At 43.3% G+C, this 15,040-nt stretch overlaps 1 protein-coding gene across 3 annotated transcripts in view; it reads right to left on the bottom strand.

The window, feature by feature from the left end:
- mafa (MAF bZIP transcription factor a) overlaps positions 1 to 15,040 on the bottom strand; it is an 81,824-nt gene that overhangs the window by 34,054 nt on the left and 32,730 nt on the right. The window contains exon 3 of one of the 3 annotated variants that reach the window (XM_081715411.1): positions 5,614 to 6,597. The exons of the other annotated variants lie outside the window; for them this stretch is intronic. The gene's annotated coding sequence lies outside the window, so the exon portion shown is untranslated. Of the gene's footprint in view, positions 1 to 5,613; positions 6,598 to 15,040 lie in introns of those variants that run through there. 3 annotated transcript variants of the gene reach the window in all.

Here is a 15,040-nt window from a genome sequence, read left to right as displayed (position 1 = left end):
AATGTATAAACATTCCCTAACACATAAGAGAACAATTATAGAATGCCTCATCACTTAGGAGAATACATAAAAGCTAAGATTTAAACATACCTTCTGTGTTGTACATGCAGTTCTTTGAATAATTTACCATAGGAGATGAATTATTCACATTAAGGTCATACTTAATGTTTACTGCATGTCAACAGCCTGCTCTAAGTCAGTACGCTACTTCATGGTTATAGGCACATTCATTCATGTGTTCGGCAGGAAAAACAGCACACTGCAGTCAATTAAAGCAGCTGTAACAGCCTTCCTCTGAAAGACGCCGTCGCGAAGACTGGTGGAGCAGCATAAAAAAGCAATCGGCAGCAAGGCAGCACGCACAAGGGACTTCCCTGAGGAGACCACTGACCCAGCGTCTGAACCCAGACTAGCCCTGTAAGAGCAAAGCGGGACATCTGGTCATCCCAAATCCTCTTACATGGACGACGCAGCGGCTGGAAGTCCTCCTGGGCTAAACAATGGCCAATCAATGGCTCGGTTGACATCGTGACACGGCAGTTACCTTTAACGCATGTCCATCGATTAGCCAAAAGAGGATTATCCTGGCAAGGGTCAGGGAAAAGCTATGGTCTGTACTCAGAATGACTAGGGCTAGGGATTAATATAAAGCAGCCACACCTACCTAATACACATTTGGGATCTTCAGTGTACTAGGTCCTTGATGCATATGTGTGATGGGGGTTGGAGACCCTTGAAAATCGCAAAGAAATAGGTTATGCACACTGGGAGATAATCCAGCTAGTATCTTGTTGGTCTGCTGTCATGCAGTGAATGGACAGAGCTGTTGAGAGATCTCTGACACATACCCCACTGTTTTTGTGAAATCTTATCTGAAGAATAATCCAGCCACACTCCAGAGTAAAGCCATACGCAACATGAAGGCATTCCTGCACAAAGTGATGTGCCAGAACTGCCCAGTAAAGACTATGGCATTTACCTTCAAATTTATATCCTTATTTAGAAGCACAAACTATACTGGTAAATTAAGTATGGGCTGCCTGTCCCTGCCCCTCTTCTCCTCTCCATCCAACATTTGCTGTCATTTCATTTTTCATCCCTCTGTAATGAGATGTAATGAGGCACCGTTTACAGGCTGTCCATTAGCTTAGTGGGTAGTTGGATATTGGCAGGTGAGGAGAAAGCATTTCACAAGTGAAATATTGGCCAGTTAAAATGGTGGCAACCTTGACAGTAAGTGGCTGTTGTCTAATACTGACTTACTGCACACACAGCAAAATAAATATTATACGTTTCTCTCAACTTCAACGTATTTATCAAATATGAATAATGGTAGGGTATACATTTCCAATATATGTTCATGCTGTTTTCTCTGAATGTCTACCACTGATTGCTTTGAACTTTCAGTAATTTTACGTTGTACACATTACGGGGGAAATTAAATGATGCATATGTCAAATGATTAATGTATCAGTAAATAAGATGACTATAATTTTTGGCAAAACTTTTTTTTTTCTGGCAAAGCCGAACTCTCAGTGAAATTAAAGGAGCTGATTACTTTGTGCTTCTACCACATATTAGCCATACTACAACATAAAAGGATTTTTGTGACCTCTCAGTGTGCATGTTGTAGTTTCATGCCCTGTGCAGGGGTGAGAGGGTAGGTGCATCAAAACTGAAAGTGTGAACAAGTTAGCGAAAGGCAAGTTATTTGTGGATTTCTGAAAATTTATGTCACTATGATAACTTCAAGGATTGCAAATTGGATGCTTTATAGAGATTCCAGAGATTTGCTGTTCCTGGTGCATTTTATTGTGTCGTGCACACTTAAGTTGATTGCTAATTTCTGCTTAACAGCCTGTCTACACCTAATTTGCTGTGTAGAGTAAAAAGAGTAATGCAGTATAATAAATATTTGCTCATGCTAAGCAAGCATCTCGGTCTTCTCTGTTGTGAAACATTTTTTGGTGCTGCCTAACTTGATACATTTTTTTTTTATCTGTTGCACAGCCATTTGTAATACATAAGATTGGCTGTGAACAAACTAATGCAATATGATTGGCTGTTAAGTCACTAATGCAATATGATTGGCTGTGAAGACACTAATTTATCACCACACCCTCTTATATCACCCAATCCTTGGATTTGCCTCCACAGAAAATGAAATGTGCCTTTCCAGCACACTGCAATGACTAATGTAGTACATTAAGCAGTATATAAAGAAAATTGGTCCCCAAATTAAAGAAAGGAAACAGTGAGGAGATGGAGCACCCTTAAAGTGCACATTTCTGGAGCGTTTAAATAAATAAATAAATAGATAGATGTGAAATTTCCCGTTTGGTAAAAACAGAATTACGGGCAGAAATGTTAAAACATTACATAAAAACCCAACACATTACACGTGACACTGCTTCAACCCCTTCTCCCCTCCTTCATCAGGCCTTGAAATTTCTTGCCATGGAGCTAACACTAGCAGAGCCATATTCTTGACAGGAGTTTCTACAGATTCACATGATGAGGGTAACTCTTACGGTACATAGGTTTGAGAGAGGAACAGGCTGGAACAACAGTCTGGTTATGTGCTTTAAATGGCTTCCTGAGACACGCTGAGCAGTTATCAGAGGAAGACAGATGAGGAACACAGTGCATGTAGACAGATAAGGAAGGTGAAGATATTTGGGATGTCTGTTGGAAATCACAGGAGAGAGAGGAGGAATGAGTGAGGCTCTCATTTAAACTGCTGACAAAACACTGAGGTGAGGCTATCCGGTTCATATGAAATGCCTATGATGTTCAGCTCTTATGTTCAGACTTTGTTCAGCCTGCATCAGGCATTTTTGTTAAGCATTATATTTAGTGATTTACTGTGCATTACTTCAGAATTTGAAGTATTGCAAAATTATGCTACAGTCCTACTCCTCTTATTCTTCCATGGCACTGAATGTACGACAAGTTGAGCCACTTACAAAAATGGCTCACACCAAAAGCACTTACTACATACACCAGACTGCGCATATTCCTCGGAGTCTGTTTGATGTATTTGTCACTGATAGCAGGAGGCTCTAAATTTGCATCTTGACCTTGACCGCGTGAAGCACGACCATGTAGGGCTGGTGCCAGAGCCAAGGCGTTTGCACACCCCTTTAACAACGCTCTGACCTTTTCTTGCTAATTAGGAAAGGCAACCGAAATAAAGCCTGACAGACAGGTCCCACATACTCTGGACAGTTCCTCTCTCCTCGCTATGCAGCCAATCCAGGCCCCAGCCCCAATAACAGACACGGAGCCTGGGCACTCATAAGAAAAACACTTCGCTTAAACAACAGAAATGCATAAAAAGAATTCCTGCTCTCTCATCCTGGCCAGTAAAATCCATCTTAGATATAATAGATACAAAAGTGTGAAACAAAAGGAGAAAAAGAAAACACAGCAGGAAGGCAGTTCAAAGATTTGATGCTGTGGAAAGATATGCAGATAAAACATAAGTAAGTAATACTTGGTCATGTTTAAAGACACATACTAACTTGAAGGGTCTCCACCTCCATGCTAGCTTTCATTACTGTGCTGCCCACTTCTATGTAAAGCCCCATGTGCACTTTATATTGCATAAAACTCTTTAGATGTTTCCTTTTCAGATCGGGGGAAGTGACTTTCGAACACTACAATATTCATGAAGTCTTAGGGAACTTTATACTCTTTTAATAGCTTTGAAGTCCAAGCTTTGCTTTTTCAGCCTCATCCAAACGTCCATCTGCTTCTGTTCATTTTCACATTGGAAATCGGAGGCTTGCACTGAATCAGCTGTGTTTTTTTAAGTTATTTATGTTTGCACACATTCGTGTAGGTCGCCTGGTCTGGATGAACTCCTGGGACCTTTGTTCAGCATAGCAGCTCAAACCGCCCCAAAACCTCAGGAATGCAGCTCCGACCATGGGCTCCACCTGAATGGCCGCCCCGCGTCACTGGCCGTCTCGCTCCACCGGCAGACGCTAACCACAGATTGTGATGAAAAGTCGACTGCGTTTTTTGTGTTGCGCTTAAGGGGGGTGTTCCGCATGGGATCGATGGCGGACTTAGATAGAAGTGATAGTGCAGCATCGGTAGAGATGGGGAGGCAGGGTAACGCTATACTGGCCCAGGAAACGGGCGGGAAGTCTGAACCCCCCATGCCAAGCAGAAACGCCTAGCTCAGGGGAAGCTGCTAAGCCCCTTTGAAGGAAACAATAAAATATTAAGGGACACTGGATACCTCGTCTCCTCTGTCTGTGGACCTGGGACACAGGGAGCCCACCGCAGCAACGTGTGTGTGTGTGTGTGTGTGTGTGTGTGGGGGCGATGTGTGTGGGACGTGTGTGTGTGTGTGTGTGTGTGTGTGTGTGTGTGTGTAAGCAGGTTGAGTAAGAGGTCAGGAAAAACAGATGTGGAGGTGAGTGTCCATGGCTGCAATGAGAGCACTGCGAGGACCACCGCTGGCTTTGACAGACAGCCAAGAATCCCCGCCTCCTTTACGATGTCCCGCCTCCAGCCCTCTCCGCCCTTCACACTGATGAAAGTTACTTTTATACAACGGTCCGTAAAATTTTACTGTAAAGCCACTACCCATTAGTTTTTCCCCCAGTGAATGGTGCTGACTTCTGGAGGTGATAGCTTCACTTCTTGCTCTTAATTTCTTAATGTATATGATTTTAGCAAGGGCTCTAAAGTAAGAAAGATAAAGTGACATCAACTAGAATATTTACCCCGTAACACCCTAGAATTGTACATAGTGGGTGTTCATGCCAACGTCAACACTTAGCTGTAAACTTAATGTAAAGTAGGTTGCTTGTTAAGACCAAAATAAAATATAAAATGAAATAAACTTTGAATCCCTGTCTTTACAAGCATTTCAGATTCAACTATCCTTCAGTAGCATACTTATATTACTGCTCGCATCTTCTCCTTAAAGGAGTGTCCAGCGTTAATGATACTGCCCACGCCAAACCAGATGGCATGCTGCTAGCTCTGGCATGTAGGCCCTATTTGTGTCACTGTTCAGTGTTCCAGATGGCTTACCATGTGAGACACGTTTGGCCATAGGGGACTGCATATGTGTCTTTGTCATTGGGACTGGGCCACCAAGGACTGTGTTTTTGCATGGTAATATTTAATTTAATTGTATGTGTTTGCATTGTTTTATATGGAAAATCATTTCATACATGTTGAAATATAAAAACATTTAGTGCAAGTTTGTACACTATTGATTTTCTGAGCCAGGATCTTTCTAAATAACCCAAAAAGCCATATGAAGGGCTGGCTTATGTGAAAGTGGGGATTTTGACAATGGTTTGGCCTTAAAATGACAGTATTGTGCTACTGGGTAAACTAGCTTTGACAAGCAAATGCACACACACACACACACGCGCACACACACACACACACACACACACACACACACACACACACACACACATGCAGATGCACAAATACTCAAACAGAGGAATGTGCATGATATCAATAAAGGTCGCTTGTTATAGATATATCTCCCATTTATGCACATACATTTGAATAAAAAAATAAATTACATATTTTAAGGAAAAACAAACAACAACAACAAAAAAATCCAAAAAGAACAAGGGTGTTAAAGTAAAGCCTTATCTCTTCTTTTAGTTATCCAGAAGGCCTCACACACTACTGTATCCTCTTCAAATCATTGCGGCTGAATTTGAATGTGGTAATAAACACTACCCAGCTGAGTCCTCTGCTTTAATTAATGTCTCAATTAGATTGGGAACATTAAAGGTAGTAATGATTTCACTCTGCAGCCTAATCATTAATGCACCCGCTTCCCTGAGATTTTCACGCTCGTCTGTAGCTGTATTAGACTAGATTAATGAGGGGTGTATCAAAAGGTAATTCACTCTGCCAATTTAGCCACATAGATTTGTATTGTGGGCATAATTCACAGTACTCCTCAGGACATATATTTGCACTTCTTTTCCAGTGCAGTGCTTTCAGGACTCCAGAAAAGAACACTAAAAATGGTAGCTCAGTGTACGGCGTTGTGTTGTATTTTATTTCATTTTCTTTAAAGTGCACTTCAGTTTAGGAGGCCACATGGAGGTCTATGTCAGACGAAGAAAAAGTCAATAGAGACATTTCTGTCTGCTATTCTGCTAAGCCAAATAGACAGTGTTTGACACAAGTGGTGCCGAGAGGAGGGAGGTGCTCTCAGAGGGCTGCACTGTACATAACTCTAGAAGTGTATCACTTTGTATTTTGTTGATCCCAGATGAAATCGAAATGATACACAGAGAAGTTTTATTATTGCAATATAGCCAGTTACAGTAATAAAGGCCTTCTGGCCTAATAATGCTTTACAGTGTAATCAATATTTACTGGGGGGCTCCATGAAGCTCACCAGTGCTTGGTGATATTGAACCGTGGGATGGCTTTGAAGTCTTCTGAGACAGCTGACTGCCTTCACTTGTGAAACAACCAACATTTTGCCTGTCCTCTTCTGGTCAATTGCCTCTGATTCAACATCCAATCTAAGGTCAATAAGTGGAGGCATGACTGACAGGAAACCAGTAACCAGGATTCCCGAAGTCTCAACATGACCTTAAAAAGAAAGAAGAATCCATACCCGTTATAATGCTAATACGAAAAACACGACATTGAGTAGCTTCGATGTATCATAAATCAAAGAGCATACAACGAAGAAGCCAAAATGTAGCCATTTTTACACGGATTAGTGATAAATCAGTATTTCTTCTTGTTTTGCTCTGGACCACTAAAGGCACACCTTGAAAAGCTCACCTTCCTGAAACTACTACTGCCAGCACCGCATTGGCCATAACGATTTATGTGGTAAGTGATCTGGTCTGAATCGATTTAAACTGTCAGCACTAACTGGACATCAACCTTGGTATCGTATCATGTGTGGGTTTTGTAATTCAAGTGACCGCAGTTTCGTCTTGCTGGTCACCTCTGATCAAAACTTCTCCACTAGTTCAATCTAAGATGACCCCTATGCTTCAGGCAGGCAACTTGTCTCAGTGCATTTCCTTCACACAAAGTCAAATCAACAGAACAGTTATTTGAGTTCAGACACTCATGTTAGGAGTCTCCTATCGGTCCACAGAATTAACTTTGGGTTTGCTAAAAAAAAAGTTAAATGCATCAAAAAGGAGCTTTGCAAGACTTTAAGTGCCCTTCAGATTTTAGAAAAGCTGCTGTAGAAGGAAAGGCTCTGTCTATGTGGAGAGTGCCATGTCAGTGTGTATTTAACCTCAACTCTCATGTTCTACATAAACACTGAACCACAGCTATGAACAGTCAATTAGGAAATGATCAGGAGAAAAAGTTTTAATCATTTTGATTGGCCAGTGCTTACTGTGGTTGGGATTTCAGCTTTACAAAATGACTCATCGTGGCCTAAATAGTGTGCAGGAATGGCAGTATGCTAGCAGCAAGCTATAGCAAGAGATATGAAACCATGGATAGCAGTGCAACACCAGCAGCAGCACTCCCACAAAAACTTTCATTTGGAGTCAACTGTGTCGTAGGAGATATTTTTGAAATGGGTAATTCTCTAGCCTCCATATGTCTGACAATCAACAGGGGTAAACATTTATCACCAGCTGCAGAGCCCTGGATGGTGCTTGATTATTTTGGCAGTGGGAGGCCATTTTGATTTTGACAGCCTGCACATTTGCCTATTCAGTCGCCGGAATGGGTGAAAACTCCTCATGCAGAACGCATTCAGGGGGACGTGCACTGCAAGGGACTTCATGTTTGCAAATGATTTGCAGGTACATACATAAAGCCCCATCCACCATAGCCATGATAAAGGGGACTTGTTGAAACTCAGACGAGTGGCACATCTGGTGATGGTGGAGGGTTCTGCAGTGGAGGCGGGTGAGGGGGCCAGGAAGGGCTAGCGGGAGCTTACGCATGTCTGTTCGGCGGCCGTGTCGCTCCGTGATAAGGAGACACCAGAGCTTGTTTACATGCGGCAATGGGAAAACAAATTGAAAATTCCTGCCAGGACGTCGATGCATATCAAAGCAGGATTATTTTAGAAATAATCGCCACACTGCCGCCAGTCAACAGCTAATCTTCACTTTGTTAGAATTCAAATTACCTAGTCATGTTAACATTGCCATTACAGCTAGGCCAGGAAACGGGGCCTCAGAGGAGCCTATTTACCCTGACACACGTTCCAAGTAAAATAATAATAAAGTGAGATAAACTTTCAATAAATATTCCAGACCGGACAAAAACGGTCCCACATACAGAATTAGCCTCTTTAGAGTAGGAATTCTGAGCCACTTAGGAGTGAGGGGACCTAAAAGTCTATCGTACCAAGAGAGACAAGGATGTGGTGATGTTAATATTTGATGGTGCATGTGTTTGGAGCGAGGTGCATTAACTGTGCATCCTCAGCCCTCTCAGGCTGCCGGCTGGCCTCCCTCTCTGGCTCGGATTGCTGCTGTTTATCACTGCTGGCTACGCTGGCATCCAGAGACGACACATTATCCCCGTTCGGGAGCTGTCAGTCAGCGCGCAGGGCCGCTAACACTAAGCACAGGATGCAGAGCTATTGTTCTGGGCCGGGGTCATCGTCACACAGGTCACCATTCATGGTTCTGTGCTTCCTCCATGGGTAGAAGTGAAGTCACTGGGACCAGACTGCAGAAATGTTTGCTTCCAGAGCATGGCTCTCTAAACTGAAGTTACAAAATGAACCTCCAAGAAAGGAACCACCAATATTTGCTAACCTAGCACATGTAACATATTATCACTGTTCTCCAGCCCTCTGCTAGTTCTCTATAATGAATCCAATATAGGTGAGTGTGGATGCCTTCAGGCCACTGTAACTACAGAGTTTCAAGGGCAGTCCAGCAAATGAACTTTAGCAATGAACACATCTGATATCTCTTACACCACAAGCTTGGTACTATATATGTGTTTACATTAAAAAGGTATTTTACCTTACCTAGTCTACAGGGAAATGCCAAATTAAAGTGCAAGAACATTGTTTCATTTTTAGCATGAACAGTGGAGTTTATCAAAGTAAAATATCATGTTCACATGTGGAGTTTAGGACAGTAAAATACTGTGTTGCATGTAAATAGTAAATAGAAAATAGTATGCCAAATAGTGTGTGTGTGTGTGTGTGTGTGTATGTCAACATAATAATAGTATAATAATAATAGTATTTGTACATGTACATTCTATACATGTGCACAAGCATGCATCGCGCAAAATGGATTGGGTTGTACATGTTATCTGATGATGGTCATGTGTGTATATCATGACAGCATTGGGTAAATGCTGATGAGAATACCTGTGAACAAACCACAGTTGCTGAGCCTGATGCTCTGCTGGAATATTGTAGGGGGCAGCTATACAGTACCCACAGACACATCTGTTGTGTGTTGTGGCTGAAACCACACTGCAAACATCAAAATATTATACTCAACATTCAACCAGTGTTTTATCAGCACTTAATCTAGGTACTAAAATAGTTTTGAACCTTGAGATCGCCTGATACTGTAGGAACATTACATTATAATACATTACATTACATATACACCAAGCAAAAATACATATACTGAAAAGGGCAGTTGTAACATATGACAGATTTAGTCAAATGCTCAGTTCTGTCTCCTAAATGCTGGGTTTGGGTGCTAACAGTAAAGTCTATCCTCTTGCGTGTGTCCCAGTGGGCTGTTTTGGAGCTGGGTTAACTGTGGTCCTGCTGTCTGCAGTCCTTGCCTCAGGCTGGAACAGAGAGATTAACCCTGTCAGCCACAGTCCTTTGAAGAAGAAAGACTTTAGTAGGTGTGTTTTCTGATATGGTCTCTAATGTCTAAGCACGTTTCTGTCACGTACATTATCTTTATTTTAGCTTTTTTTTTTTTTCTTGCTAGATCCTCCTAAGGTCATTAGAAAGGTCTCTGTTTGTTTGTTGTAACCCAGTGTATGTGTCTGGTCCTTATTGTGATAAAACAAGGTGTACTGAAGAAAATGGAGAAGGGCAGTGCTGTGACTATCCTAATTAATTCTGTTTAAAAATATTTGATAGTAACTTTTGATTTTATTTAAGCCTAAAACTTTAACATCCCAACTGCCATCCTCCCTGCCAACTCGCTGTGCATGCGTCATAATATGAAACATTGAATCCCTCTCTGTTTGCCTCTTTTTCACTTGCTCTCCTCTCTTCTCTCACTCTCTCTGCTCTTAACACACACTTTGGCACTGAGCAGAGCAGAAACCATGTTAAACGGTTCGAGAGCATGCTGTTAGTCTCACCATTGCTCTGTGGCTCTACCCACGTGAAGGAAAGCTGTCAGAAGATGAGCCCACGATTGCATCACTTCCTGTGACTGTGGGTGGCAGAAGGTCACTGCATTGATATCAGTCAGACTGGGGTGTGAAGTCATGCACACAAGCACATCTCTCACAGACCTCTGAGCGAGCTGTAAGCAACCGACTCCAATTTTACTAAATCCAAAAACAACTGGGAAAAATAGTTAATGAAAGTTAAGCAGAGATGTTAACAGATGCTTATTTAATATGCAGTCAGAAAAAAAACTTTGTAATGTAATTATGTAATTATCCATTTTCTCTAAATGTGTACTTCAAAGAGGGCTTTAGTACTAGTAAATATAGAAATGGTATAGAAATATTTTTTCTATTGTTATCAGCACATTTAAATTGTTTGTTGTGGTTTGGTCAGAATATATGACACATCATATACTGTAAGAGGAGTGTCAATTTCAGTGTGTGGGAATATGTCACTGGCTGGCTGGGAACTAGCAGCACTGCATCATCATTCTACACTGTGGTTTAATATGAAAAAAAAGATTACAGGAATGCTGCTGAAATGTTATTGTAAACAACAGAAAACCCAAATGATCACTGCATGTTACTTGTGTACCTTGTTAATTTTACTGAGAAAGTTCCTGTGCTTGTTCTCTATTTGGACAGAAAACATGGTTAAATACATTGTGTTTGTTTGCAAATGTTTCCTGAATTCTTAAATAATCAGGCAAATATTGCATCTTTTCTGTGAGCTGAACGCCTGCATGTGTAGAACTCCTCCCTGTGTAGAACCAAATGTCAGGCAGAATGAAGTGTGGACCCATAAAGAACCTACTGATCTTATTAGGCTACTGATAGTCTTGGTTGAGCAACCCTTAGGCATCTATCCTGTGTTTGTGTGTGTGTGTATATTTGTACAACTACCAGTAGCAGGTTTTGAAGCTGCTCATTTTGATGTGGGAGAAGTGATGTCAGAGTGGCAGTCAGAGGCCTACTCCAGTGGGCTCCCCCACTATCTCTTTGTGTGTGTGTGTGTGTGTGTGTGTGTGTGTGTGTGTGTGTGTGTGTGTGTGTGTGTGTGTGTGTGTGTGTGTGTGTGTGTGTGTGTGTGTGTGTCTGAGAGAGAGAGAGAGAGAGCACATAACAAAGACTGAGAGAAGGCAGGAACAGAAAAACCACACCCACAGCAAGCATAACCAAAACACCAATTAGATATTTCTTTTGTTGTATTATGCCAATAAAACATGATGGGTTATGGTGTCAGGGGGCAAGGCAGCACCATTTGCAACATGAACAACACCTGCACATCTAAAACATCCACTGAGATTACGAAATCTGAAGGAAAAAAAAAGTTTCACTGAACCTTTTTTTCTTTTTTCTTTTTTTCTTAAATCTGAACATTACCCATAACATTTTTCTTCATCTCTGTGCATGGCTGACTTACATGTCAAACTGAGAGCTACTTATATACCACATAGAAGGTCTCAGGAGACAGCGTTGTCATGCTAAAGCAATAAGGAAAGAGGGAGACCCAAAGGATGGAATACAGAGAGGAGTTACAAATGAAGGTCATCACTTCCCCTCCAAGTTCCCATTCTCTTAAACGCTGGGTGACTAACTAGATCATCCCTGAGTAATCTCTCTGCGGTGATATTTTAAGAAACTTCATGTACAGTTGATTGTACTGGCTGTGCCATCCTCTGCTTCTCTTTATTCCGACAATGACACGACGATTTGCGGTTCGAATGGGCCGCAGCTTTTTATCTGAGATGCGGCCTGTCCTAATTACTCATCTGGCTTGCGAAGGGTTAAATGAAAGTGTGTTGTGTCGGTGCTGTCCTGTGCAGCAGATGCACTCCCCTCCTCAGCGCGCTCTCATTGTGTCGAAAGCTGTCTCTGCTATTCCGGCTTTCTGCGTTTAACCTGCTCCAATTAATTCATTGCGCTCGCTGAGAAATCCAAGTGTGGCTTAATAACATTCTGCGGACCCTCTGGGCCAGTTGTCGGCCTGTGCAGACAAATCCAGTGCAGTTTTAAGCACTTCAATTAGTAGCGTTATCAATTGCCAGAGAGGCATGGAGTCAGGTGCGTGGAGCTAGCCGTGAATCAGCTCCATTTCCGTAACGCTGCACAGGTGAGTCGATTACCTTGTTTGGTTAGCAAGTGAAAGATTTTTTTTTTTTAAAAGGGGGCCATAGCTGTTCTTGCATGTGCCCTGCTGAAGGACCCAGTGTCTGTGCAAACAATGATATCTCTCTTCAGGGCTTCCTCAGCAGGCCCAAACAGCTTGTCGGACTGAACAAACACCATGACCCATATATCTGCCAAGGATTCAAATGTAGCCCCCCACCGGGAGGCAGGAAGCGATCTCCATCCTGTGTGGAGATGCAGGCCTTTCAGTTAGTGCTATCTGACACTGCAGCGAGGCAGTAGTTGGGGGTGGCCGTGGGGCGCTGTTGCGAGAGCCAGCCATTCAGTGGGAGAAGAGAAGGTCTTGTTACAAAACCAGGAGAGAGTGATCCCCATGACTGCTTTTGGACAGGACCCGGTTTGCTTTAACAGGTGCTGCACAAGGGGAGGGGATGACGTTACTTGAGATAAAGATGCCTCAGGCCAGTAGGTTTCCTTTGCCAGTGACCCGTCAGATGCCATCAGGTGACCTGTGCATCTTTTACAACCCCCTACCTTTTATAGTTTCTGTGCCGTGGCAGGATGCAGGGAGGCAGGCTGTGTGGAAGTGGGGGGAGCCCACGTGCCAGGCCTGCGGCAGAGGGGCTCATAAAAGCGCGGAGGTGCTGAGGCTTTCATGTTCCCCTAATGGAGGCCAGTGCTGCAGGCGGAGATAAACAGAACAGCCCCCTTCCTCCCTGCAGCCCTGCTCCTGGCCAGCAGGAAGTCATTTATTCTTAAAGCCCCTTTCCTTTAGACAGAGAGCAAGGGATCGAGCGAGAGCAGGGTCTGTCGCCGGACTGATTGGGGAATAAGGTGACTGCAGGGAGGGTGGGTGGTGGGGTGGGGTATGGGTTCCTGGCCCGCGTGGGACTCCCAGTTATGTCCCCCCTGCCTGTGTGTACACATACACCTATAATCCTTCATCCCTCACTAGTGCTGACAAGGCTTTCGCCAAAACCCTCCAAGGTCAGCTCAGAAATGCCGTCGCCATTATTCTTGCGGATTCCCATTACAGGTGAAAGTCGGGCGGCATCTTCACCGCAAGGCTTTTTATTCCGGAGCACAAGATTCGGCAGCGGGGCTCTCGGCCCGACGGCATTCTGTGGCCCCGCTCCCAGCTCGCCCCAAGGGGGCGGGAGAGGAGTGACTGCTATCCTGGGAGTGATGGATCGAGTCCAAACCGAACAGAAGAGATGCAGACAAGCACTTTACAGACGCTACTCACGTTTCAGACTTTTTGACAGATGAACGGACACACCAGCCCCAACAGCGGGGACATGCCTGGACTGCAATCTTAGTTACTGGGGTCTCCTTGCCACAGGGGAGCTAATGTTTCTGTGAGCCGTGTGTCTGATTGAAAGAGGCTTGTCTTGTGTTTCACTTTAATTAGCGAATGAAAAACAGTATTACCCCAGCTATGCGTGTCTACTGGAATAGCACTTATTGTCAATCCTCTCGACATGTAATACGGTGTGCTCAGAAAGCTAACTCCTGCTTGCACCACACTTCCACCGCAACTTTGCTGTCCACTCTACAATAAATTGACAAAAGAAGGAAATAGACAAAAAAAAAAAAAAAGGTTTTTAAAAAAGTGTTCAACTGATATGACATGCAATTTACTCAAGAGTGGAATGTGTCAATATAACTGTGAAGATTAAAAAAAGTTTCATGCTGCAAAACTCTCATCCTCCGTTTGACCCCAGAGAGACGAGTACGGAACATTAAACGTTCCCCCCTCCGCTGCCTAGCAGCGGAGGCGAGGCTGGGGGCGTGTGGAGCTGTCTTCACGTAGCCTATCACCGAGGTGTGGCCCTATGGTCTGGAGTCGCACTCTCCCCTGCGAGAATGCACTTTAATAGCTACTTCTATTTATAGTCGCCTTTAAACGCCGTTACTGACACCCAGGGCCTGGAGAGCTCTAGAGATGCATGGCATGCCGGAGGCAAATCCACTCGCTGCCTTACCCTTCAAGAACATGATACACCAAGTGAGTGATTTGCCAAGCAACAGGCACCCAGCGCCTCAGTCATAATTAAGACAGGGCTGATTTATGGCATGGAGAGTCAGTTTAAGCAGGCAAAGGCGGATTGGCTTGTAAAACGAACTCTTCCCTCCGGCCCTTTATAGCACGGGCACGAAAGATTGTAGGGGGCAGCAAAGACATATTGTAAGGAGTGGGATGCCACATCCACTGTAAGCATACATGCTGAGAATAAGCGCGAGGGCTGAGATGGGGTGAGGTGATGGTCAGGACAGAGCGGGCATGGAAGGAACAAAAGAAAGGAAAGAATAGAAAGGAAACAAAAGGACAAAGTATAGTAAAAAAACTGCATTAAAAATGCACAAAATGAACAGTGTGTTAGGACATGAGGACCCTGAATAAAGTGTAATATATATATATATATATAGTAACTGTAAATAAGTAAATATAAACTCCATACTTATTCCAAGTATTTGGAAAATTAACAGGCACAACTTTCCTGCAGCAGCAGCACTGTTTAAGCCACCCAAACGAAAGGATGCGATGCTTCTGAGTCATGATTAATGTTCTGGTGTTCAT

This window comes from Electrophorus electricus, chromosome 6 (genome assembly GCF_041902795.1).
Source record: "Electrophorus electricus isolate QZ-2024a chromosome 6, ASM4190279v1, whole genome shotgun sequence".
Lineage (NCBI taxonomy): Eukaryota > Metazoa > Chordata > Actinopteri > Gymnotiformes > Gymnotidae > Electrophorus > Electrophorus electricus.
Note: the sequence above shows the minus strand (reverse complement) of the source record. Positions and strands in the feature narration are given on the sequence as shown.